The 24831-nt window shown below is 41.8% G+C and overlaps 1 long non-coding RNA gene across 1 annotated transcript; it reads right to left on the bottom strand.

Moving 5' to 3' along the window:
* Positions 1 to 263: 263 nt before the first annotated feature.
* Positions 264 to 10493, bottom strand: LOC125332352. Its single transcript, XR_007206455.1, has 4 exons — positions 10320 to 10493; positions 2816 to 2887; positions 1661 to 1804; positions 264 to 470 (listed from the first exon to the last, which is right to left on the bottom strand). It is a non-coding gene; the product is annotated as an uncharacterized LOC125332352 (long non-coding RNA).
* Positions 10494 to 24831: the final 14338 nt, after the last annotated feature.

Here is a 24831-nt window from a genome sequence, read left to right as displayed (position 1 = left end):
AGCCCTGGTGTGCAGAGCCAGCTGGTGGGAATGACCTGCAAGACCTGTTTATAGACCTCCATTACAGAGCCTCTCATTTTCTTGGATGATTATCGTAGGTGTCAAATAAAGCTAGATTACCTGTTTTATGTCTTAGAATGATAAGCAAGCCAAAGCAAGCCATTTGGCTCATGCAATTATACAGGTATACCTAGATGTATGCATACATACATTATTTCAAGCACTCAAGGCAATCTTACAGCCTTTCTTGTTGGGATTTCGAAACCTTTTCATTTCACCAAAACGTCCCTCTTGGTAAGGTGATGCTGGAATTTTGGCTTCTCTAGCTGGGCTGCAGAGCTCCTCTGCAAGAGTTAACAGAGCATGGCAAGGGCACAGCACAGTGGCTTCACGGGAGTAAGAAGCTCCTCTCCCAGACTGGTGTGGAAGGGGCGTCTCAGTCACAGCATAGCTTGGCTCAACAGTGGTGCCTGCAATGGCAACAAGGAGGTGAAGCATGTGCTGACAGAGCTCATTGCTGGGGAAGCTTATAAATGACTCCTGGCACTACACTTGGCAGTGGCCAGTGTTACCAGTCCTACCATTGCATAACATCTGCACTTTACCACAATCACCAAAACAATCAAGAAGAAAAGCAAGCTAACGCTTGTTGGGGAATAAACTCAGCAGTCACTCCAATATCACACATTTTTCCAGCCTCCAGCTCCACCTCCTTCTCTTTTCCTGCCTGGGACAAGTGGGCTCCTGGCTGGTACCCGGAGGCCCCACCTTCCTGGGCGTGGTGGGGAGCAGCCCTGCTTCCCCTGGGCAGAGATGTGCTCAGGCTTCGGGATGCGCTGACTCAGTGATGCAGGGCTGATTGCGAGCGGCAGTTTCAGCCAGCCCCAGCCAGTGCATCATATGCGTTTACCAACACACAGACACAACCACAAGCTTTTATAAATGGATTCCAGAGCCCGGCCAGCAGCGAGCTGGGTTGGACTGGAGTCTCACACAGTGCAAATGAGGGTACGTGGGAGGCCTGCGCAACGATGGCCTTTGCGCTCCCACAGCTTGGGTCAGCTGAATTCTCGGTGGAGCCCCATTCCTCAGCCTAATCAAGAGATGCTCAGAGACAGCTCTAATTAAAACAGATTGTCACGGCCCCAGGGAGGCTGTTACATGAAATGGAGTTCAGTGGGACCTGGGGAAGCTCTAGGAAAACCCCCTTTCTCTTCCACCTATTCCAATATATTAATTTATGCTCTCAAAGGATCCACTTCTCAAAAGTATGTCCTAAAAGACAACAGATTCAAGTTCCTGCAGGGTGAGCCCGAGACCAAAGTAACCCTTGCAAGATTCTCAGGTCCTTGTTTGAGAGCAGCTCACTCCCCTTCCCAAGAGTAGCTGTTCTAGCTAACATGCTGCTCCTCTCAAATGATGAGGCAACGTCCCCAGAGAAGAGAGGGTGTCTCTCGCACAGACAAGCTATTCCAAGACTGCTGGGCCTGATCCAAAATCAACTGAAGTACATGGAGAGTCCTTCCACTGATTCCAAAAAGGTTTGAATTAGGCCCAAACATCAAAGCCAACACCATAAACTCTGCCTGGAAGCCAATACACGGCCAAGTACCAACCCCTCAGCAGAAGTGTTGTGCTTACAGTGAGATACCCGACTTACTCAGCAGGATGCTGCCTTCAGCACTGGCTCCTCATTTCCAAGGGGATTTAGTTCCCGTTACTGCATTGCAGTTCTCAAGTCTCCATGTGACAAAAACATGGGCTACAGCACCAAGATCCACAGCCACAAGGGCAGGTCACAACCCTCATTGCCAGGCAGAGATGGGGGAGGAAAAAAGGACAAAAATCAACAAACCAACAAAGTTTCTATGCATAAGGAATGGGGGCTCTGAGCTCTGTGCTAAATAGTGGGAAAACTTTATTCCCCCACAACCAAATGGAGCAAAATGATGGCACAACGGCCTCACTGCTTTAATCAGCAGGACAAGTCAAGCCTTTTATTCCTTTGTATATTCCAGTCAATGGAAAGTTATTGCTTAATTAACCCCCTTGAATGAATACCTGATAATTAATAAACCCATATACTGTACCCCAAGGCTTTGAGTTTAAGAAATCTCTTCTGTTCAAGTATGAAAAAAGAAAACATGCTGAACTAATGGGAAATAATTCTGGTAGAAGGCAAACCAATTAGGATTAGTGAATTCCATTTCATTTAAAGTTCCAAGATAGAGAAGTAATTTATCTAGTAAATTAATGGTGTTAGTGACTTTCCTAATATATTAGCAAGTCTTTCGTATCATATTAGTGAAAACCAAGCTGGCTAATACAATAAAAGACTTATTATAAAGGTATGAAGGTTACTAATGTGATAAGATTTTTGCATCCAATTAGTATTAAAAGAAGGCTGCTCTAAAATGGACTTTTACATTTATTTATATGATTACCCAACCTACTGTAGAGACCACAACTTTTATCTTAACAAATTATTAATCCTCCTCCCAAATTTGGAGCTACTGTGTGTTATGTTCCTCATGCAAAACTGCATGTGTGCCTCTATCTGCAGATCTGCATGGGTAACTGGCCCAGATTATTTGGTCTGGCTGCAATTGTGTTTAGCACTTCACTACAGCAGTTTTGCATTCTCCTAACCTTGGATCAGTGAGAGACTGGTCTAATCAGATACAGCAGCCTAAAGGCAAAACAATTACACTGAAATTATCATATGGAATCAAGCCAAAGCTCCATCTTGTCTGTTATCCTGTCTTCATCAGTTGCTAGATCCTCCCACCCTTCTCTGGAGCAAGGTGAAAAATACCTGCTGCAGCGACGTGATGGAGTAACCTTCTTGCACAGGCATTTCTTCAGAGCACAGCCAGATACTGATTTCCTGAATGAAACAACAAAATTTAGGTCCTTTAAAATCCTAATTATAAACTTTAATGCTATAATACATACCTGTGTAACTGTGCCCAATGGAGGCTGTGCTAAGGTGTCAGTGAGTTCCAGAGGTGACTCTTCAATGGCATGAAAAGGGATAAGCTCTGGTTAATCTTAAACATGCTGGGTTTTACACTGTGCTATAAGTTACTGCATGAACACAGGTTTTCTTGTTCTGTGAAAGATCTCAGCTGCCTCCCAATGTCTTTGCTGTGGCTTCAGTAGTGGAAGAGCAGAGTTGCCTTCAGTGACAACTGCAATGAAGGTTGCACACGGTAGCATGCAAAAATGGAAAAGAAAAGAACCAAAAAGAGATTTTGCTACATTTATTTGACCCACTGTTGTAAAAATGGGTAAAATTTTGGATCTGAATACAGTTAATCTTATTTATTCAGTTGTGAAGTGTCTGCCTATGTACACAGCTTTGCAGTGTGTTCATACAAAGTCTTTGGAAAGAAAGTTTTCAGACTGTCATAAAATCCCTTCTTACTGAGTTGGCAGTAGAATTGTACAGAATCAGAACCGTACACACGGGTACTAAGAAATCAATTGTATTAGAGAATATAATTGGTGCTATTTTTCATCTTTAGAGTTCCTGCAAGAGTGGTTTCCTTAGGTAGATCAAATTAGTAAAGTAGAAACAGCTGCAGTCGATTGTCCATTGTTCAGGTCGAGGTTCGGGTGATAAAGACTGATCACAGTCAGGGGATGTTAATGTGGGAAGATATACTCCTGCACATTCCTCCGAAACCGGAGCTGTGACTGATCTGATTCATTTAGTACCCTTAAATCACTGGAAATTGTCATAGTCTGGATTTCAGACTATGGTCCTACCATTTCACCCCCATAAAAACCCCAGCATCTTACACATCAGCTTGGAATTTTGCCTAACTCTGCAATTCTCACACCTCTGTACCTCCAAGGCAGAGCTAATACAGAGCAAGCGCAGGTGTGTGCAGGTGAGCTATATGCCAGGGTTTGTACTGATTCAGGAGTATAAGAAGGGGAAAAGCTTAGGATGAATTCCACCCAAGAGGACACCATGCACTTATTTTTTTCAGCCCTGCCCCAGAAATTTAGACCAGGGGAATTCCTGGTGAAGTGCAGGGTCAGTCTTTTAAGAGCACCAAAAGCTGCATGTTTTGCTGCAACAGTCAGCCTGAGACATCCTTGAGACAATTGCTACAGTTAAATTTAATACAGAACCTCTACCTCTCAGAGTGTAGGAAGAATAATTATGCAAGTGTAGTAACAGGTATATGTAACTTCATAACTTATTTATTGCCCTTGTGGGGGTGAGAAAGGATCCCACATCATTAAACCAGACTCTAAGCATAGAGGAAGCCAAATTTATGTGCCTCTTTTAGAAGCACCAGATCACGGCTGCCTCTGGATGGAGACCACAGTAAAAACATTGAGTGATTTAAATTATTTCAAAGGTGGAGGCAAAAAGGAGAGAACAGGGACAGAGGAGGAGGGGAGTGAGGAAGTTAGAGAGAAAAATAGGGATGGAGAAGTAAAGAGAAGCAGAGACAAGTGGGAATGTGTACATAAGGGACATTTTACATCTACAAGGAACAGAGACATTAACAGGGAGAAGGTACAAGGGAGGGATGAAGGCTTGGGCCATGGTCACTGAGGTGGAGGGACACAGTCTGAGCTGAGCCCCAGAGCAAACACTGAGGAAACCTGGAACCTGTGGTCACAGGAGGCACCAGCAGAGATGCTGGAAGAGCAATTGGAGAAGGAGGAAGATTTCTGTGGTGAAGGAATTAGAGATGCTATAGGAAGAAAAAAAGTTACTGTGTCAAACCACCACATAGTACCAGACAGCTGAAGAGAGAGGTCATGGGAATAACAAATACCAGGGTGGCTGGCAGGGCTGGGGAAAGCAAGATGATTTGATAAGGGAAATCCAGATTCAGAGGTCAAAGGGGAAAAAGTTCTTGGTGAAAAATAGGTCAAGGGAGCAGTCTGACTTCATTATTTTACTTTTCAAACCTTTAATTTAACAGTTGCTAATGACAGACAGTGCACAAAATGACAGTTGTATTACCCTCCAACACTGATGTAAAAATAGGCATAATCCTGTTTTTGTGATGATTAATGCAGTGTGAAAAAAAGATAATTAAACAAGGCCTGGTGTACTTTTGCTTTCCATGCCTCACTGCTACCTTCCGTGGCTCCTGCTCAATCTCCTTGAAGATCTATTAGGCTCTGCTACCAACATTTTATCACTTTCCCTGTGTTAAGTTAGACATGCCCTCCCTGAGCTTTAGACAGGAAGCAATTCCTGGGAGGAGGCAGAGCAGGGGCAAGAGCCACGGTGTGCCAGCACCCTGCCTGCCACCTCCCACTCATGTGATTGCCTGACTCCTAGAGAAATTCCAGCACATAAAGGTTTTACTGGTAATGCTCACTCTTAGTTAGCTAGTTCATGTAACAATAGCAACTTTTACCCCTCCATCTGGTTAGAAAAATCTTTGGCAGCTGAGCTCACTCTTGAAGGTGATGCACTTCGCCAGCTCCCAGTCTGAAGTCTTATTTCTGAGAATCAAGGGAGGGCAATGGGGGACAGAGGTGTTCTGAATACATTAAAAATACCCTGTAGAAAATATTTGTATGTTTGTAGAAAGTATGGGGGTTTTTTAAAAGTTCTGCTTTGGAATTTTATCCCTATACTTTTTTTTTTATTACAAAAAAAAAAAAAAAAAAAAAAGAAGGAAAAGGCATGAAATGCCTGAAAAAAAATTTTCATAGTTATTTTCTTTGCTGATGGCCTAGAAATTTGCTGGATTTGATCTGAAATAAACTGCAGGCAAATGTCAGCTTACTCCTGACATTGTCAAAAATGGATTTTCTTGCTTTATGACACCCCATACACAATCAAATGCACATTCAAAATATATAATGGTCTGATAGTTTAAAATTATTGCTTGATCCTATGGCTGTGGAAAAGCAGTGGAGTCAGCCAGTGTTTCTTTGGGGTGCATCAGCGACAGAGGCAGGACTAGAACTGAAGACACTGCAATACCTCCCTCTTCTCCTTCCAGCTCCCAAAGCAATAAAACCTCTCTGTGCTAAATTAGACTATTGATCAGTGGCTACCATTCCTAATGGACATCCTGTCTCTCATGTCTGGGATTAGGATGTTCTTTCTAATGCTGGATAATCTTAGTACTGTGCGATTGCTCTTTCTCTGCTGATGACTGAATACAGGAAAAAATATTTCCCTGTCGAGTTTGATTTTTGAAAATCTCATCGCACAGGCTCACATGAGATGAGCCAGAAAGGCCGATTTGTGACCTAGTGCTATCTGATCACATTCAATCTAACTGACAGGTATTTGGGTTACCTTCTCTGAAGGGATGTTACATCATTAAACCACTATCTGCAGCACACTGTATGATGCTCTGATAATTCAAGCTATCATGTCACAATATTCATTAGAAAGAAAAAGAAAAACAACAACAACAACAAAAAAAGCCAAACCTTTCTTCCTGTTCTGGTGATGGTCAAATGATAAGCATGAACTGAAGTCACATACACCTAACTTCTGAAAAAGTACCACAGCCAGAACATCTGCACCACATGCAGCCTGTGTGGGCAGGTTTTCAGCTGGGGTAGCCCCAACACAATGAATCTCAAGCTCTCTGTGATTGCATGAGAAATAGGGCAAAAACTCCCTTCCCTGTGACCCAAAACCCACACTTGCTCTCACACAGCCAGAGGAGCATTTCCCACATGCTCAGCAGATCCCGTTTTGGCCCAGTGTGGGTGATGGGCAAGAGACTCCTGACAGGAACTGCTCCAGCTCTTGGCCACGTCTGAGGGCTGCTGGGCGAGGAAGAAAACAGCAGTAGAAGAAGACAGTACTTGTGTCAGTACTTCTCTACCCCTTCCAGATAGCACCATTTTAAGCCATTTCTTCCAGATCCTTTATCTTTAGGACAGGGAAGAAGACCACACATCAATCAACGTTTTGGTATCTCAGCTGTTACCTGAATATATCCCTATGGCCAGACTGGGGGCAGTTTTTATGCACTTCATTGAAATCTCCAAAATTTGCACACAGCTTTTGTGTGGGCATCCACCTATTCTATTTTCACCCATCTTTTTCCCAGTCAAAAACAGTACTTAGAACTGGTTAGCAAGTCAGGCTCCCAGGCTGTGTCCCAGAGGCCAACCTGTATGACGCAGGACAGCCAAGGAGAGAAAGGATCTGTCTCTGGTAAATGTATCTTAAAGTGTATCAGGCTAAATGTGAAGCCCTGGTGGTGAATTAGCAGCCTGACACAAAGCTGGAACAACGGATGTATCTGAGAGAGTTCACAGCACTTTCGCTGCCTTTTCTACATCCACAACCAGCATCCAAATGGATGTCAAGGTTTGTTTGGTTTTTTTTTTCCTTTAAGTGTAAGCTGTTTTCTATCTCACTCTGGCCTGCAGCTCGGTACACAAGATGTACTATGGCATTATGAGATAGCGACAGCTGCTGAAGAAATGCTGTGTTATAAACATGCAATGATGCAGTGAACTGGCAAATCCATATGGCTAGAAAAATGATGAGGAGCAGGAAGAAAAAAATTATCCCAGAGTTCTTGAACAAAATAGATAGTCAGTAGTTTGCTTCAGCTTGCATGCCCTAATCACAGCTTTTTCTTTAATGGAAAAAAGTTTATATTCACTTATATACACTCATAAATATATCTCTATATAAATAAATATATATAAGTAGTATTATCCTCGGGATGACCTACATGTGGCTGGAGAAGCAGAAGTGATATTTTCATATACTACCATATTTCTGCTTCTTATTTCTTTGAGCTCTTTGGCTGAACAACCAATCTCCTGAATCATCCCAGTACAAACTCTTTTGGGTACCCCCACTGAAACCTATGTGCATTTTCCCTCTCTCTGTGTGCAGATGGGTAATCTCTGCACATTTACACCAGGGAAAGGTCAATCACTCACTTTAGCAATGTCATCAGTCATGGTGGATTCTCTGTGTGTCAGAATAAATGAGCATGGACAGGATGGATGTAGGACATCACTGAAGGAGACCCCAAAACCACATGGAAATGTTTAAATAGCTTATATATGCCCTCATAATTGATGGATCCCAGCAAGCAGACACATACATTGCTTTTAAAAATGCTGATAAATCCAAGTCCATGACACGTGTTTCTTAGAAAAGAAAGTATTATGGCATTTTAAAAAACTGAATGAGGAGATGGAAACTTGCAGTCACATCAATCCCCATTTTCAAACCTGGCTGCTGCAGTTTGCTTCCTGTTTCCGAATGAAGCTCCTAATGAAGGGGGCACAGCTTCATGAGCATCATGTACTAATGGTGGCAACACAGCCCGTCCTCAGTCCAGCCTCTTCTGCTTGGGCCCTAAACACAAGGTTTAAAATCCCAATTTTGTTACATGGATTTGCACTTACAGCCCCAAAGCAGATGGAACCAGAAGCTGAAGCTCGTGAGTCTGCTCTTTTATATGGCACTTTTCCATCCACCTTTAATCAATGATGTCTGAGAAATGAAGGTTCAACAAGTATTCAGTCCAGCACTGGCAACATTTCCCAATGCTCCATAATAATCCTCAGACTTTTATGGAGAGTTTTCTCCCTGGTGATTTTTTTTCCTTGTCATTTAGTGCCACTATTTCAGATTTCCTCTTGCTGAACTGCTGGAGTGTCATCAGTGCATCTATATAGAGAATATATTTGGAAAGCTTATATCCAAGGGCCATTGGAGATGACTAACATTTTTACACTGCACAAAAGAAGAGAAAATAAATTTAGGAGTAGCAAATAGAGCCACTGTGTTATTTCCTTCCCTGTAAATAAATAACTGTAACACTTCTACTCCAATCGTGGAGCTGGGTATCCAGCGTCTTTGTGGGGATGCAACATTTCAGGCAGCTGTAAACGTTCACCCAAGACATTGACAATGAAGGCTTAAGACAGCACAAATTATAGGGAACATGAAAGAAGCCCTGCTTCCCTTGAAGACACCACCTGTTTAAGCACCTGGGAAAAATTATTCATAGCACTTTACCACTACACAGACAATAAAGATCCTATGGAAATAGCTTTGTTTAAAATCAACATTTATGGCCCTGATTTCATAGAAGGCTATGTAAATCCTAACTGATGCAACAAATGCAAAATGACATCCTTGAAAACATGGGCCCCGCACACCAGGCTCCAGCACAAGGCAAACCATTCCAGCTTTAGAATTTCATGCTTTAGGAGCTGAGAACCAAGACCAGAATTTTCTTCCTTCTAATCTTCATTCTGCTTTGCTTCACCTCAGTACATATTTATATAATGAATTTTTCCCTGCACAAAACTGCCCTCCTCAGCTGAATACCTATTAACTGAAAAATGGGAGCAGAATCCATTGGCATTCATCCTAATGCTGCCACTCGGTTCTGTGTCCTTGTCCAAGTCACTAGAGATCTGATCCCATAAGAGCAACCAAAACCTCTGTAGTTGGCCCCCCTCCCTTTGCTGTGAAGATGGATGATCTCTACATTCACCAGGAAAAGGGAGGCAGGAGACAGACATCAATCAGATGAGAGCCCAGGTGATGTGTGTCCTTATACCCATTCCCAGGAAACACATCTGAGCCTCCATTCCTCTTCATTGTGCCTGATTTACTTATCTGCAGAATGGGAGCCAGAGTATTTCACATCATGCCTTCATCACAGTTATAATTTAGCAGCCTTATGATGCTTCCACGGAAGTTTAAAATATTATGTTTAACAAGTATCCCATAATTTAATTTTGCACAATAAATTTTACAGTTACCTTGCATGGCTTTGATTTGTTTCTGAGCCCTGTTTGAAGATCTCCTGAAACCAATTAACATGTGTTCTCCAGCCATCCCATTTGACTCTTTTGTTGCTGGCACCTTTTGGGAATAAACATTTTACCAAGGTGTAGAAAGTGTTTGGGTGTATTTGTGTCACCACATGGCAGATGTGGCCCAGATATGTTTGGAAGGTGCAGAGGACAGCACATTCCAGTGTGAAGGGTTCATGGAGTACTGAGCAGCAGGACAAATGGAGCCAAGGACCTTCTAACACTTCCCTGAATCATTTTAGCATCCAACTAGAATTTTTTTCCTTATATTCAGGGAACAGCACTGTGGACTGAAACGTGAGTAAAGATTCCTAGTCCTGACAGTCCTCACCAGGGTACCTGACCGCAGAGTTCACACTTTCCGTAACACTTCTCAGTCACATAGGAAGCCTGATGACTTTTGTCTGCTTTCTAAGCTGAGGAAAATACCAGGAACTGTCCTCTCCCCACCCCCCACTTCCTTTAGAGAAACCCCAACACTCTTCACAGAAGAAGGAAATGACAGTTACCTTCAGAGTGTGGGTTTTTGGGTCATAGCCTTCTTTCTCCGCTGTTTCAAAAATTGACTTTTCCTTCCATTTCTCTGTGCCTCAGTCTTTAAACCTTATTTGAATTGAATCTCCTCTTTCTTTTTGATCCCACTTCTAACTCAAGAGTGCTTCAGTCACCACAGCAGAGATGCCAGCATCTAAGACAGTAAAAGAAAAAAATAAATGAGCACAGTAAAATCTCATTATTTTTATTGCAAGATAAATTCTCCCTCTCAAATATTGCTTCTTCAGAAGGACAAAAGCTGGTGAAAGGACTGGGAAAATCTGGCTAGAGCAAAACTCTGGCCTCTGAGAACTGGGTGAGTGGGTTTTTAGTGGGGTGAGGAGTTTGTCCCTGGTTTGCTGGAGCATGCATGGACACATCAGGCTCTCAGAGCTCTTGCCACGTTATAAAGGAGGAGCATGAGGCTTCACCAGAGCAATATTCACAGGGTTAGGCTGCTTTTCAAGGAGAAAGCTGCCATTCACCGTGGCTGCTGCCATAATTTTAGACTAGAGGGAGGGACTAAAAAGAATAATCAAGACATAAGAAGTTGCAGCATTTTGATTTTTTTTTCATTACATTTTCACTGAGAAAAAATAAGTCCTTTAAAATATTACCTAAGAAATCATACAGTGTTTAATATTGCAGTGGAAGATTTTCACAGTATTTGGTTGAGGATACAATCTGCCCTGGCAACAGTTATGGCTGGTTATTTTTCCAAATGAATGAAAACACAGATACAAGCAGGAGTTACTGCAACTGCTGCTGCCTCATTTATCTCTGCAGTCAGGTTGCTACTGGTACAGTGCTCAGTTTTATACAGGAAACACAATTGCAGGTGCAGAACTCCAAGCTCCTGTTTACACCCACCAGCGGGAGGCTCACCTTTTAAATGCATCTGTCTATGTGCAAAGCACTGGAGAAATTGCCATAATAATGATACCTTCCCCAGAGCATACATAAATATTACAATGTCCCTTCTGTAGAGAAGAAAGTTAGTGCAGGGGTAAAAATATATCATTTGAGGTCACAACAATTGAAAAAAACAGACAGGGGAATTCAGGAGTTTCTGTTTTTTAAGACCATGTCTGCTTCTCCCTTTTAACTTACTTTAAAAAGAAATTAATTAAATAATTGAGAAACTTTTTAAAAACCCACAAAAAGAGCTAGTGAATCTATTTCATATTTGTTTGCTCTGCAGTTGCCAGAAGGTCTTTCGGTCTCCTTGTCATTTTACACTATATGACCTAAGTAACACTGATATTTATTGCTCATTTTCATTTAGCTCTTTGAAGACCAATCCACTTAATGATCAGAAACCTCACACAATTTAGCAGATAACATCACTGCAGAGACTTGTTGGGAAGCTTTAATAAGTAAAATGAATACTAAGAGGTGGGCTGGGGTGATTGCTGTGTTTTAATCCACGATGATAAGAATCAGAGTCATACCTGCCCATTCTTGCTCTGTGATTACACAGACAGAGCAGTTCAAGCGGACACAAATTCTAGGGGATGTTGTTACAGTGACTACCCCAAGCACTTGTAAGACACACATTATGATAATAATGCCTGCCCTTAGTGTCACTTGTATTTACCCCCACCCAGCTTCTCATGCAGGAGGCGATTCCTGTTACCTCTGATCTGCAGATGGGAAAACCACGGAGATCCCAGGCCCAGCAAGCCCCAGGCAGCCCCTGTCAGTGCTGGGGCAGCTGAGCACTGGTACCTTCCCTCCATCCTCCCTCAGCACCAGCTCAGGGATGGGACCACTTCTGAGCAGGGAATTATACTGACCCCCACCAATAGGTCCAGAAGCTACAGGAACTCGAACTAGGGTCACATTTCTGGATAAAAAATACTTAAGAGTATAAAAGGGAGTTTCATAGATTATAAAAGGAAGAATAACAGGGTACTGCCTGTACACACAGGCAGTGAGACTCAGTAACTTGTTCAAGGTCATACAGGAAATCGGAAGGGGAGCAAAGAGGAGAATCTGGTTCCTCCTAGTCCTTAGCTCATGTCCCAACAGCTGGACGTGGCTCTGTGACTTATGGAAACACACCTTTAGTCCCACAGCAAAATGCTTCAAATTACAAACTTCCTACTGTCCTCCAAGAGTGTTTTATTCGTGGAAACTTAAAAAAACCCCCAGTTTATATATAATAACAAACACCGAAAGTTGTTTTCTTGCAAAATTGTAAATAAAGAGGTATTTATATTATTGCTATAATCTTTCTGGTCCTCAGTGACAGGGTGACCCCCCGTTGGTGCACGGAAATGGAGCAATTAATGAGTAATGGGCCGTTTCCTGATATGCAGATGCTGCAGCCCATCTTTTGTTCTCAGATCTTCAGGGACTATCTCTTATCACAGGGCTTTTCCCCTGTAGAGAAGCACTTGGAGGTTGCTTTAGGTAACACAGCAATGAGTAATTTTCAAAGCCAACTTAAATTAGAGTCTTTTTAGCAGTTTTCAGTGGGCCATTAGTGAATGACTGCCTAGGTAAATTATTTGACTCACTCACAAAAAGATTTAAGGTTAGAAATTTTATGGGTTTCTGACTTTTTGTTAGGAAGGCATAGGAACCACCACCTCCTTGTCATAAGAACCTTCAAGTCTCATTTGAAACTACTGGGTTCTTTTCCATAAACTTCAGTCTTTGCAGGAAATTTCACTTTGAGGGCTGAATTGCATTTCATTGTCCATCAGAAAATGCCAGATCCTGTGGTTGTTTGTTTGTTTGTTTCTGGGGATGTTCACCTTTTATATGCAAACAGATGGCATCGGAACAACAGGTCTCTGTGCATAAGGCAGGATTTTGTGGATGTGCAGCTCTCCAGTGAGCATAAAACAAAGTAAAACCAGATTGAAAACTTTCATTACCCAGCAATGCAAGTCACAACAGCAGGGTTAAATCTGTTTCTATTTAGACAATATCTGGAACAGCGTTTTATTATACAGCCTGTAAAGCACTGCCTGTGCATGGGTGGAAAGTACATTGTCTCCTGAAATAAAGAACTGGGGCAGGATTGTTTGGAACTTTCTTTTTTTCTTATTTTTCGTTAACCATAAATACAAAGTAACCATTTCTCCATAACATTGAACTCTTTGTGGCCTTCCTATAAACAATAAAACTATCCAAAAATAAACATCTACTTAGAATAAATATTAACTCAGAGGCCTTTAAAATATGAAGCAAATAGTCTCTGCAATATCATCTCTTCCCTGATAATGTAAAAGCCACCCCATGGGGTTTAAAACTGAGGGATTTCAAGGCTTCAGGGTGTCTTATGATGCTCACTCTGAGCAGGCTGCATGCCAGGCTTTGTGAAAGGCTCTGTCTTAAAAGACAGAGTCCTAATCGCTTTCAACTTTTCTAATTCTTCACATTCCTTCCTAGCAAAATAACTGCCTGCCTCATAATGGCAGAAACATTTGGAGACTAAAAGAAACAAACAAAAAATAATCAATTTTCAAGGTCCACTTGCAGACGGAGGAACTGTTTATGAAGCACTTACTTTTCAGTTGCAGGAGAAAATCTTGTCTTAATGGCAAAAAGAGAAGCATGGAAATACTGGGGAGAGTTTTTTCAGGGGGTGGGTGTGGGCATAGAAATTCTCCTGCCCTACAATTCAGGTGATTGATTTTTGCAGAAAATAGATCCCACCTGTGCCTCCTCCAAGGAAACAGGGGTTTTCAGCTGTATGGAGCAAGGAGTAGGTGCTACCACCTCTCACACAACTCAGACCATATTTGCTGCCCTCAGAGGGGTCAGTTTAACTTGTAAAAACATCCCCAATTTCAAATTGGCCAAATCCTGATTGAATGAGCAGAGGTCACCCAACATCTGAGTGTTTTTCCGAGGACAGTTTTGGTTTCTGAACAAAAATCTCCTGCTGTGTTCTGGCTCACCATACTTTACACATTTCCCACTGACAGAGGAGAAGAAACTGAAATTCCATTTTCAGTCTTTCTCCATGAGGCCCATTCTCAGCTTTTCTCCATGTTTTGCACAAAACTTGGCATGGTTCTTGCAGTAGAAGCTCATTCACATGGCCTTGTGCCACTCCCAGCTCTGCACACCCTGTACTCCCTGTCACAAAACACTGACACCACGTGGAAACGCTTCCGACTGAAACCTCATGGATTCACCAGACTCCATGGACCATGCCTCGGATCGTAGCCAGTCATTCTCTAAAATAATCCATCTCCTGCCATGAGGTTAGAGGTTGGGTGTTTTGTTAGTCTTATCTCCCCTTGGGTCTGGTTTTGATCTTTATCTTCTATAGTAATATTCCAAAAAATAAAAAAATACAACAGCTTTTATCACCTTAATTTAAAAGTAAGACTTGCTTTTCAATTCCAGTTAAGTAATTCATTTAGATCTTGCCAGAGATGTTGAAAAGCAAATATGCACAGATGAGAAGCAACTTTTCTAAAAATATGAATGGAAAACATCCAGTCTTTCCTGTTATGTTTATAGTTTTCCCCTTACAGCATAACATTAAAATTACCAGCTCTCATGTGGTGTAATTTAGTTACATTCCCTAAAGACACATGAAAGTAGACCCAAAGGAACTACTTACTTCAGTGAGAATAGAAGGTGCTGAGCACATCACTCAAGAACATTAATTTTTTTGGTTATTAGTGGGTGGGAATATTGGTTTATTGCCTAAATCTTCCCAGACTGTCCTTCCAAACAATCAAGAAGGAGTTGGGTGGGGTGGTCTAGCTCACAAGCCACTCTTACACAGAGGTTTCGTGTCTCTAGGTCTTGGAGTCTGTTAGCTTTGCATGCACAGAGAAGAGGAGCTGGGACAGCAAAATACAGTCATCCCCAGACCAGTGAGGCAGTGAGAGGACTTGCACAAATGTAGAACATCCATGAGTGAACAAGATCAGAACTCAGCTCTTCTGTCTCTGACAGCTGCAGGGAAACCACAATGTTCCTCTTACTATTCCCAGCCCAACAAGCAAAAAACTTTCCAAACCTTCAGCAGTGGCCTAACTCTGCTGCCCTTGAGGCTAAAGCCAGAACTAGTGACATTTGCTTGAGGGCTTTGGAAAACCTGATCTGCTGCTGGACCTGCTGCAGACCTGCTTTGTGCATTTCCCTGCCCATATCCAGCTCCATCCCGTCTCTCTGTCCCTGCCTGAGGAAGAGCTGGCCTGCACTGCTGCTGCAGGCCTGGACTACCCTGCTTGGTTGAGGGCAACATTTTCTGATGCACAACAACAGGAAGAGTCCAGAATAAACACATTAAGTATCTTATATTTGCAAGTAAGTGCACAAGCTATTAGGCATTGATATAGTACAACAGATAAGTTCAGTGGTTAACTTCGAACATACAAATAATGCCACTGACTTCACTTCAACAACATTATGTTGCATGCTTAACATTAGGCTTATGCTTAAGTGCCTGACTGATTAATCCTCTCCCTGTATACTTCAGCTCAAGTTTGTTTAGGGTCACTTGACGCCATCTTACACAGATAGGCAAGAGCACAGACAATAAAACTATACTCTAGAACCAGTTTTCACACACTGGAAAGCAAACAGGTAAGTGTCCTAGGAATTGTTTTCCCATTAAATATGGCCCTTAATACCTATCACTACATCACCTGAGAAGTGGAACCTGCAGTTCTCAAGATATCACAGGTTCCGAATGCCATCTCAGTTTTGCCAGGGTGGGGCCACAGTACCAGCCCTTAATGGAGTGGGATATACAGTAAGTGTATTCCTGAAAATGTTTTTACACTCTTGCTACAGCTGCTAAACCAAATAGTCAGAGCTAAAAGAGGAATTTTGCTTAGCTGGGTACTACACGTTACACTTTCAGGTCTTCACACTCTAATGGCAAGTTTTGTCAACTTCATAAATTGATCCATCATGAGTAGACAGAAGACTTGTAAGAAGCAAAAACGTTTTTGTACTGTTTTTGTTTTTCTGCTTAGAAATAGCTCCTCTACAACTGCATAGACTTGAAATGTGACATGGGAGGGCAGAAGTGTGAGCAGATTGTTCTTTACAGATTCATTCTCCGTTGAGGAGACAAGGAATTAATTCTCAGTACAACCATGTGGGTTTCAGTGGATTGCACTGGCTTGATAAGGAAGAACCTATTTCTAGAGATTCTTTCACTATCTAACCTACACCACACTCCCAGCAATTTGCTTTAAGGCCACTTCACAGTTGTGGCTGTAACAAGAACTAGTTTGTAATTCGATCCCACTTTTCAAGCCACCACCACTGTGGAATTTCCACAAGTACCAGCCAGAATGGTTTTTGACTTACGTTACCCATGCAAGGCAGAATCTTACCTACAGCCCCACTTTCTGGCCTGATAAACAACTGTCCCATGTCAAGAGATAAATCCCAGCTCTGTCACCCACCTTGCTGCTGTGGGTGAACTGAAACAGATGAGCTGTAAATCACTTCCCCTTGTGAAGTGAAGCAACTGTGACCTGTACAGTGATTCTCCTCTTGCTATGTGGAAACCCTTACCCAGAGCTCAGTACAAAAGCTCAACCAAATCCTTGTAGCTGTTCCTGAAGAATCAACTGTGACCTGTACAGTGATTCTCCTCTTGCTGTGTGGAAACCCTTACCCAGAGCTCAGTACAAAAGCTCAACCAAATCCTTGTAGCTGTTCCTGAAGAGTCAGAAAAATATTATAAAATTGGATTATAAAATCCAATCATTAGCTGCAGAAGCTAATTGCTGATATTCTGTTAAATAAAAAAAGCAAAATCTTTTAATGATATGTGTAGCGCAGTGCTCTAAATGTAAATAAAGCCTGTATCTCATTGAACACATCCCATACTGGACCTTTCAGATTCCATGTAAATAATTAGACTTGTCTCTCTTTAGACAAGTTTTCAGTAAGGAGAGCTTTAAAAATATTTTCTTGTGAAATACAGTGCTATTCCTTTAAATAAAGGGCTTTGGCAGTTCTATGAGGCAGTGAGCTTAACATCATTAATACAGAATACAGTCTATCTGCATTTAGTGAACTCTCAATGACCCTCGTGGAAAGCAACCCCTTTAGCTTATATTTATGAAAAATATTATCAAAAAATGCTTTTGAAATGTAAGCATCATTTACAGTCACTGTTAAACTGGAGTGCTATTGCTAGCTCCATCAAGCATTTCACCAAAGATGGGGAGCACTCATCTTCTTTTCTCAGGGATGTAGAGGAACTCTGAGAGATGGAAATGGGAGCTTCCCAAAACATCCCACTTGTCTCCCGCCATGTGTACCCATACATTTCTTTTCTATTTGTTATTTCGCCTTTCAGCAGAAATCTCTTAAAATAGGCCTATAAGTTTTTTATTTAACCTGTTTTGCAACAGAACAAGGAACGTGTGCTATGGACATGAGCATGTCCTGATGTGCCAGGACACGGCCTTGAAAGGTCACGGCTCCTCCTTTGGAGCAGGGCATCTTGGTCAGGAAGGATCTGGGACAGGAAGTCCAGGGCTGTGTCTGCTCTTCCTGCTTTGTGGAGGAGGAAATTTTAATACTTCTGTGCCAACAAAAGACAGTAAATGACTTCTTTTGGTCATTCAGACAGAGATCTTTGGACTGCTGGACTCACATCGTCACTACTGTCCATGGGATTATGTCTGCATGTCAAATCCACTGAGTAGCGTGCAAGGTTGTATGAGAATATCAGCCCTTTGAAGAAGCAGTTTGAGGTAGTTTTTGGCATGGTGTGCAGCTATCCAGGTCCAGATGAACAGCACTGCATGTGCCCAGCTGAGATGCCTGTGTTAGGATATTTGCTGCCTCGGGCTCCCTGTAAAGTGGACACGCACACATGGAGGTCAAATGCACTTCCCCAGGGTATCCCTGGGAGTGCCTATCTCTCCCAACTGGGTATATAAGGGAGTTTAAATGCCTAATTTAGACTCCTAACTTAGACATTTCATTTAATTCAGGCCCTAGTGCAAGCTTTGGCAGTTGTGAATGGAACTCAAGAAGCTCTTGCAAGCTCCTTCTTTGTGTAACACTCAGGAAACACATCTGGTGACAGGGGCTGAGCCCTCAGCCCACAGCATCAGTGGTTTTGTGGACCAGGCACACAAGGATTGTCTGGACCCTTTATGTCAGAAAAAGGGGTTTTCCACATCTGGAAGAGGGCCACCACTGGAAGATGGATCTGGCCAGACCAGTTAGCAACATTTTTGAGATAAATAAAGCAGTGCATTTCTTAGGCCACTGGCTGATTTTAATAGCTATGAAATTACCCAAGTTAGTTCACCACGTCAATAAAATTCATACGAAAATTCCACCAGAATCTTGGCTAGCATATGGATAACTGTACAAAAGCAGCCCAAGCCAATGTGACAACCATTTAAGAGGACTAACCTCTGTCATACGGTTTTCATTTTATGTGTATGCTATACAAACACAACCACCACAAATATGCATTACAGGCTGCCTGGGACTCACTACTGAGGTGAATTAGCACTGTAGTCTGACCTGTTGAAAAGCTTAACCTTTGACCTGCCAGGCAATGGTGGTTGCAATTTGCAAGCCATTCTTGTGTTGAGTGGCTGAAAACATACTTATTTACTTGTGTAAAGCCATAAATGAGATGGGTTGGGTGAGCTCAGCCTACTTCCCACTCCACAGACCATGTCACAAAACACTACCACATGTTCAGCAATTTATTCAGCATGAGGACTCTGCTACTACATTGTGACCCAAATTTACTCCTCAGATAAAGAGGTTTTTTTCTAACCTGGAGTGAAGAGAATTCAGAGTGACTTCCTTTCTAAGTACTTTCCTACTATGCTTCCAGGAAGAAAAAAATTTCAAAGAAATTATTTGAAAATAAGTCATTTACCCTCATGAAAAATCTGCGTAATCTCTTGAGAATTGAACTCCTCTGCATAACCACACTGCTGTAGCTGTCATCAGCAGCATGTTCCCTCTTGCTGCCCACTGGAGACTCTCAGCTCTGCAGGGTGAAGAAATAATTCACTTTTCCATCTCATCTGCAAGCGCTGCCAGTGGTGCTGTTTAGGATCAACTGTAGAGACAGAGTTGGGAGGTGGACAGAAAAGTGTCCTACTCACGGGTTTTGCAAGGTTTATCACTTAACAGTTTTGTGAAAGATGCATCATTTGGGGATGTGAAGCTCTCCCATGCTAGACCTGCTCTTGCCTATCAAATGAAGCCAAATCAGTAGATAACCCAGGTGTAGCAAACTGGATGTTTTGTAATGTAGATAGCTGGATAATAACCATTTCTAGATCAAAGTCAGTGACTAGGCGTTGCCCTTGGCTGTTGGCTTTTCTGTCTGACTGTACAACCACAGGTAGGCTTGAATTGCACAATTCAGACTAGGATGCAAACTCCATAATTTGGGAAGTGTTTAGTTGCAGAGTCCTGGAGTGGTTCACGGAGAAGTGAGGCAGGAGTCAGGATGCTCAAACCCAAGTCTGCATATGAATTATGGCCAGCCTGACCATATGCTGCAGTCCTCATCCATCTTCAACCCCAGTGCACAAGCAATTGCATCCCAGAGGAGTTTTCTCATCAGCCTAAAGTCACTGCTGGGGGTTTATTCCCCCTCCTTTCCCTGTATTTACACCCACAAGTTTGCACAAACAAAAAAGCATACCTATTACAGCATGCTTTCATTAAAGCAGGTACTTCTGATTTTTGCTTTCCATTTTGGTCTTGTCTGACTATTCCCTATTGTTTCACATCCTACAATAATAAAAGAAAACAAAAGCAAATGTTATGATATACATTTACAATGTTTCAGTAAAGACATAGATAAAAAGCATTATTTTTCTCTTACTTTAGGAGCTTTACATTACCCAGAAAAATCTCCAAAGCCCCAGATGAGATGGGAAGGGTTGGGGAAGGATGTGAGAGAACAGCAGACTATATATACTGCTGGTCTTCACTGCTGTCATATACAAACCATAGAAAGCTGCAGCCCTACTAGTTTTAGGTTAAAATGGAACACAAACCCTGGAATATATAATATTTTTTCACAAAAAGATGACACAGCAAGCAGCAGGGAGAGAAGAGGATGGAGCAGAACATGGAGGTACAGGCTTGGCTCACTACAGCTGTAGACAAATTGAAGTATCCACAGCCCATGCTGGTACTGAGATCCTGGTGTCATTTCTTTTTTTCTGAATTGTGGTAAACAATAATAGTAGTAACAATAATAATAATGACACTAATAAAAATAGCACCACCATTCCAGGCTGTGTGACAACCTCCTTTCTGGATACTGTTGATAAGCCCAAGACATGCTTTTAGAATAAATTTTAATGAAAAGAGTTGGGTCTAAAATTGCACTTTGCTGAAAAACTAATCTTGGATGGAATCCATGTCACATTCTTCCCCCATATTTCAAAGTTGGTTTCTGTGGTGCATATCAGCATTTGAAACAATATTGCTGTTAATGATAGGGTCATATTTGTTCATTATGAATAAGGAAGCAGATTTCCTTCAAAGAGAGGAACCAGTATTCCCCACTGGTTGAGAGCTTGCTGTGATAGCTCTGCAGTCAGAGCCTGGCAATAATTACACCTTGGGTTTTGTGGTCATTTTGGATTGGTGTGAACATGATAAATGACACATTTTAATTTGAACTATTGCTCAGCAGGCCTGTTCAGGTAGGCAATAATTCACTTCAGCAGGCAATAAACCTGAACAGGTAATAGCCCACACTTTGAAGTATGCCAGCAAACTCTTTAGCAACAAAATAAATATGCACATGAACTTCCGCCATAAATTGTCTTTGGTGAGGCAGACCTAGGAAGAGTTTCAGAGCTGGCTTTTCAGGTACTCATGAGGAGCAGAATGAATCAGTGGGCAGATCCTACTACTGCATTAATTCTTTGAAGCTGGACTAACAAACTGGTCCAACATGCACTGAAGGCAGCAGGAGCACTCTGTTCAATGAAGGCAGGCAGGGTGACTAAGCTGGGAGGGCAGTTTAGTCCTTTTGCTAATGTAGGTAAATTGCCTTCCCATGAACCACAGACTCATAAATGAGCTTTTTCCTATGCAGCTCAGCAAACTGCTAAAATGCACCCTCCATGTGCAGAGTAGCTTTGCTGCTGCTTGGAAGAGACACAGGAGGTTCCAAACAGCTCTGATTCTTAATGCTCAGGAAATCTAACAGCAAAACTTTGCCCATCACTTTTCTTCACAGCTTTCCTTTAACCGCTTTTAAACAAGGCAGTTTGTCAGACATTGCATTACTTATATATTACAAATATAACATTTTCAATCTTTGGGCAAACATGTTGCTTTATTTACCTCAGCCAACACATTTTGTGCAAATTCCTTCAAACTTGCTGGTAACATTTCCATCCCTGTGGGATTCTGTTACAAAGAAAAGCAGAGATACCTTAATTTTCTTTTGGCTGTCGGTTGGTCTTATTTTTATTATACGTCCCATTCTATACTGTTATCACTGATTACCCTAATGCATGTTAACTTGTGATAGGAGGGGAAAAATAATTCAGAGTAATATGACTCAAGTCAACCTGTTTAAGGTTGGTGTATGTGAAAACTCTTTTGCTTTCCACTATTTAATAAACAAGGGAAAGTGTTCAAAGTCAGAAAGAAAAACAGCAACAGATTGAATGGAAAGAGGCAGTTTATCATCAACTGATGATGGCTGTGAGTCCAGATTGTTCAGCTGCCCAGCCGTGCTTTCCCACCAGAGTCCCAGGGCAGAGCTAGTTTGAGATACTTCAGTCCCTGAGACAGTGCCTGGCGCAGGATGATCCCCCAGCTGTTTACACAAACATCTCGGTCAAACCATACTGGAGGACAGGACAGAATGTGCTACCAGTCTCTGGCTGCTGGAGGAGCCTTTCTGTGACAATTCACCACGCAGGGCAAATCTTTGTTTCCTCACTGAAGATCGTTTACCTTTAGAAACGCACAGAAAATGAATTTCTGGGCTGGGCGTTGAATCCAGATTTGCATTCTTTCCTCGCCTGAAGTTGCCTAGCTCTGTCATTCTGGTTTGATCCATCCCAGGAACAAGATGCAGCAGCTTCCTTCAGATGAAAACCTGGATCTGAAAGCCTTCCTTTCCCCTTCCCACACCATCTGGGAGATGGGATTTTCCATCTTTTGTTAAAATAGTTACTTACAAAAGGAGGAAAGGGTTGAGGGCAGTTCACCACGTTTAGTTCACTTGGTATGTGTTTGCCCTTGCTTTAACACAGGCTGTTTTCATGCCAAATGACAGTTCTATTTGTTCCCCCACCCCCAATTTTGTGTAGCTTATGTAGAACATCTGGTTTTAAAAGTGTCGCAATTTCTAAACATATTCTAATGCTCTTGGGATCAGAATATCAACAACTGTCTATTGCGGTAAACCGCATGTCTGGAAAACATTCCTGCAAACTGAGTTCTTAAATAAACATAAAGCATCTATAACACATAATGCAAAGCAACATTCACTCGTAAACTCAATATTTAGACCAGATGAGGTGCAAAATACGTTTTTTCTGGACTGAAACCTCGTGATTTACTATAACATTGACGGGCTTTTCATTGTATACAAGAGAGGGTAGAGGTGTGGCACACAGATCGGAGCCTTTCCTTAAGTGCTCATTATGCAGTTAGATCCCATCTTGTGAGACTTTCTTGCCCCAGTTGCAGAGGGGAGACCAGGAGCACATCCCCTGAAAAATTTCTACTGTTATCAGGAAGTGGAAATTTAAAAAGAAACTGTAAATTGCTGACAGATTAGACATGCCTGTATCTGATAAGCCTGACCATCTTGTGCAATATCTGCATCCATGCTAATTATCTGCATACATGTGTCTGAAATCCAGAGACAAGTCAGAGATAATGTAAAGATTAAATAAACCGAATAATGCAGTGAAAAGAAAATTTAAGTAAATTGGTCTGAGGGGGAAGCTTTTGTTATTTCAATCATTGTTATTATTATTTATAGGGTGTGGAAAGTAGAACCATAAGTAACTGTATAGTGATATGCAGTCATACTTAAAAAAAAAAATGGTTTCACTTTGAAAATGCCCTCACAATTATTTCAGAAGCATTTGCTCTACTGTAATAGCACCAAAGCAAATAATCACTTCAAATCACTTTCTAGGAGTATTGGTGGCTGATAAAGTTGGTTGACAGGAAATGGAAATGCTGAAAACTCATTAAACTGTTGCTAAATGTTCTGAATATATTTTGATTATTCTTCCAGACTACTATTTCTTAAAAACATTACCTTCTTCCTCCGACATAGAGCACCAAATACTTTCTTTCAATTAATTCTTTAAGAATTTCCACTCCAAATTTAATGCAAAGGTGCTTTATAAGGAGAAAACATGAATATATAGGTTTAGGCTGATGTAATTGCATTTGAAGGTTACCAAGAAGTCTAGTGAATCCACCTCCTGCGGCATCTCAAAGTTAAGGTTTATCAAAGGAAAATTGAAAAATTAAGTCAAGCCTTATCATTTCACTCCCCAATATTAAAAAGGGTTGGATCTTTTTCTTTTTTTTTTTTTTTTTTTTTTTTTTTTTGATGATTAACATCTGGAGTTATGTAAGGTAAGATAAGGGTGTTAGAACATCTCATTTCCCTGTATGAAGATCATCTCCTCTCTTCAGCTGTATGGAAATGAGGGCCTCCACTCAACAATCCCATTAAGAAACTGAAGATATTTTGGCCCAAAACCTGCACATATCAGGATGGAAACACCTCCCTTGCATGTTCACCACTGGAAAAAGGCAGCTAGACCTAAGTGATTACTGGGGAATAGATCCTGCTTGCATCGAAGACTGAAGATCTCTTTTGAGGTTGGTGGAATTTTAGATCTCACAAGGAAAAATGTTTAGGTTCTATTCCTCTCCCCCTGCCTGCTGTAAGAAATTCAAAGTTTTGCATTGCTACTGTGGGTTACTGGGCTGACCTGGTGTAGCTGAAGCTCATTCTCCTCCAAAGCTCTAAAAAGTAGTCTCTAAAAAGCTGAGCCATTTTCAGTTTACTGGAAGTGAGTAGAATTTTAACAAATCAAACAGGGTGAAAAGGGCCGGGTGTTCAGCCAAACGTGTATCAAGCCTAAAAAAAACTGTGCTCTAACGCAAAACAGATTTGTGCCAACCTGCAGGGACTTCTCAGTCATGGCATTCCCTTGGGATTTACCAGTTCAGTGTTGTTTGGGACATCCAAGCAGCTCAGCCTCCTGCATCTGTGAGTGACGCCGGAGGAGCCGCATGCTGAGCATTGACAATTACCTGGCTGGTGTCATTCCCACAAAACAACTGCTTTTTGCCAAGTCTAATCACTCTACTATGCACCTCACCTTCTTGAATGAGAGGTCCTCATTCAAGCATGCAGTTTATTCCAAAACACATGCTGCATTCATTAGAGCTGAATATTAACGAACACCTTGAATTCTTGGAGCATTATTAGTATCAGGTCTCTTGGCTGCTGCTAGGACAGAATGCCTTATGGGGAGCTTGATG

This window comes from Corvus hawaiiensis, chromosome 12 (assembly GCF_020740725.1).
Source record: "Corvus hawaiiensis isolate bCorHaw1 chromosome 12, bCorHaw1.pri.cur, whole genome shotgun sequence".
NCBI classification, from domain to species: domain Eukaryota; kingdom Metazoa; phylum Chordata; class Aves; order Passeriformes; family Corvidae; genus Corvus; species Corvus hawaiiensis.
Note: the sequence above shows the minus strand (reverse complement) of the source record. Positions and strands in the feature narration are given on the sequence as shown.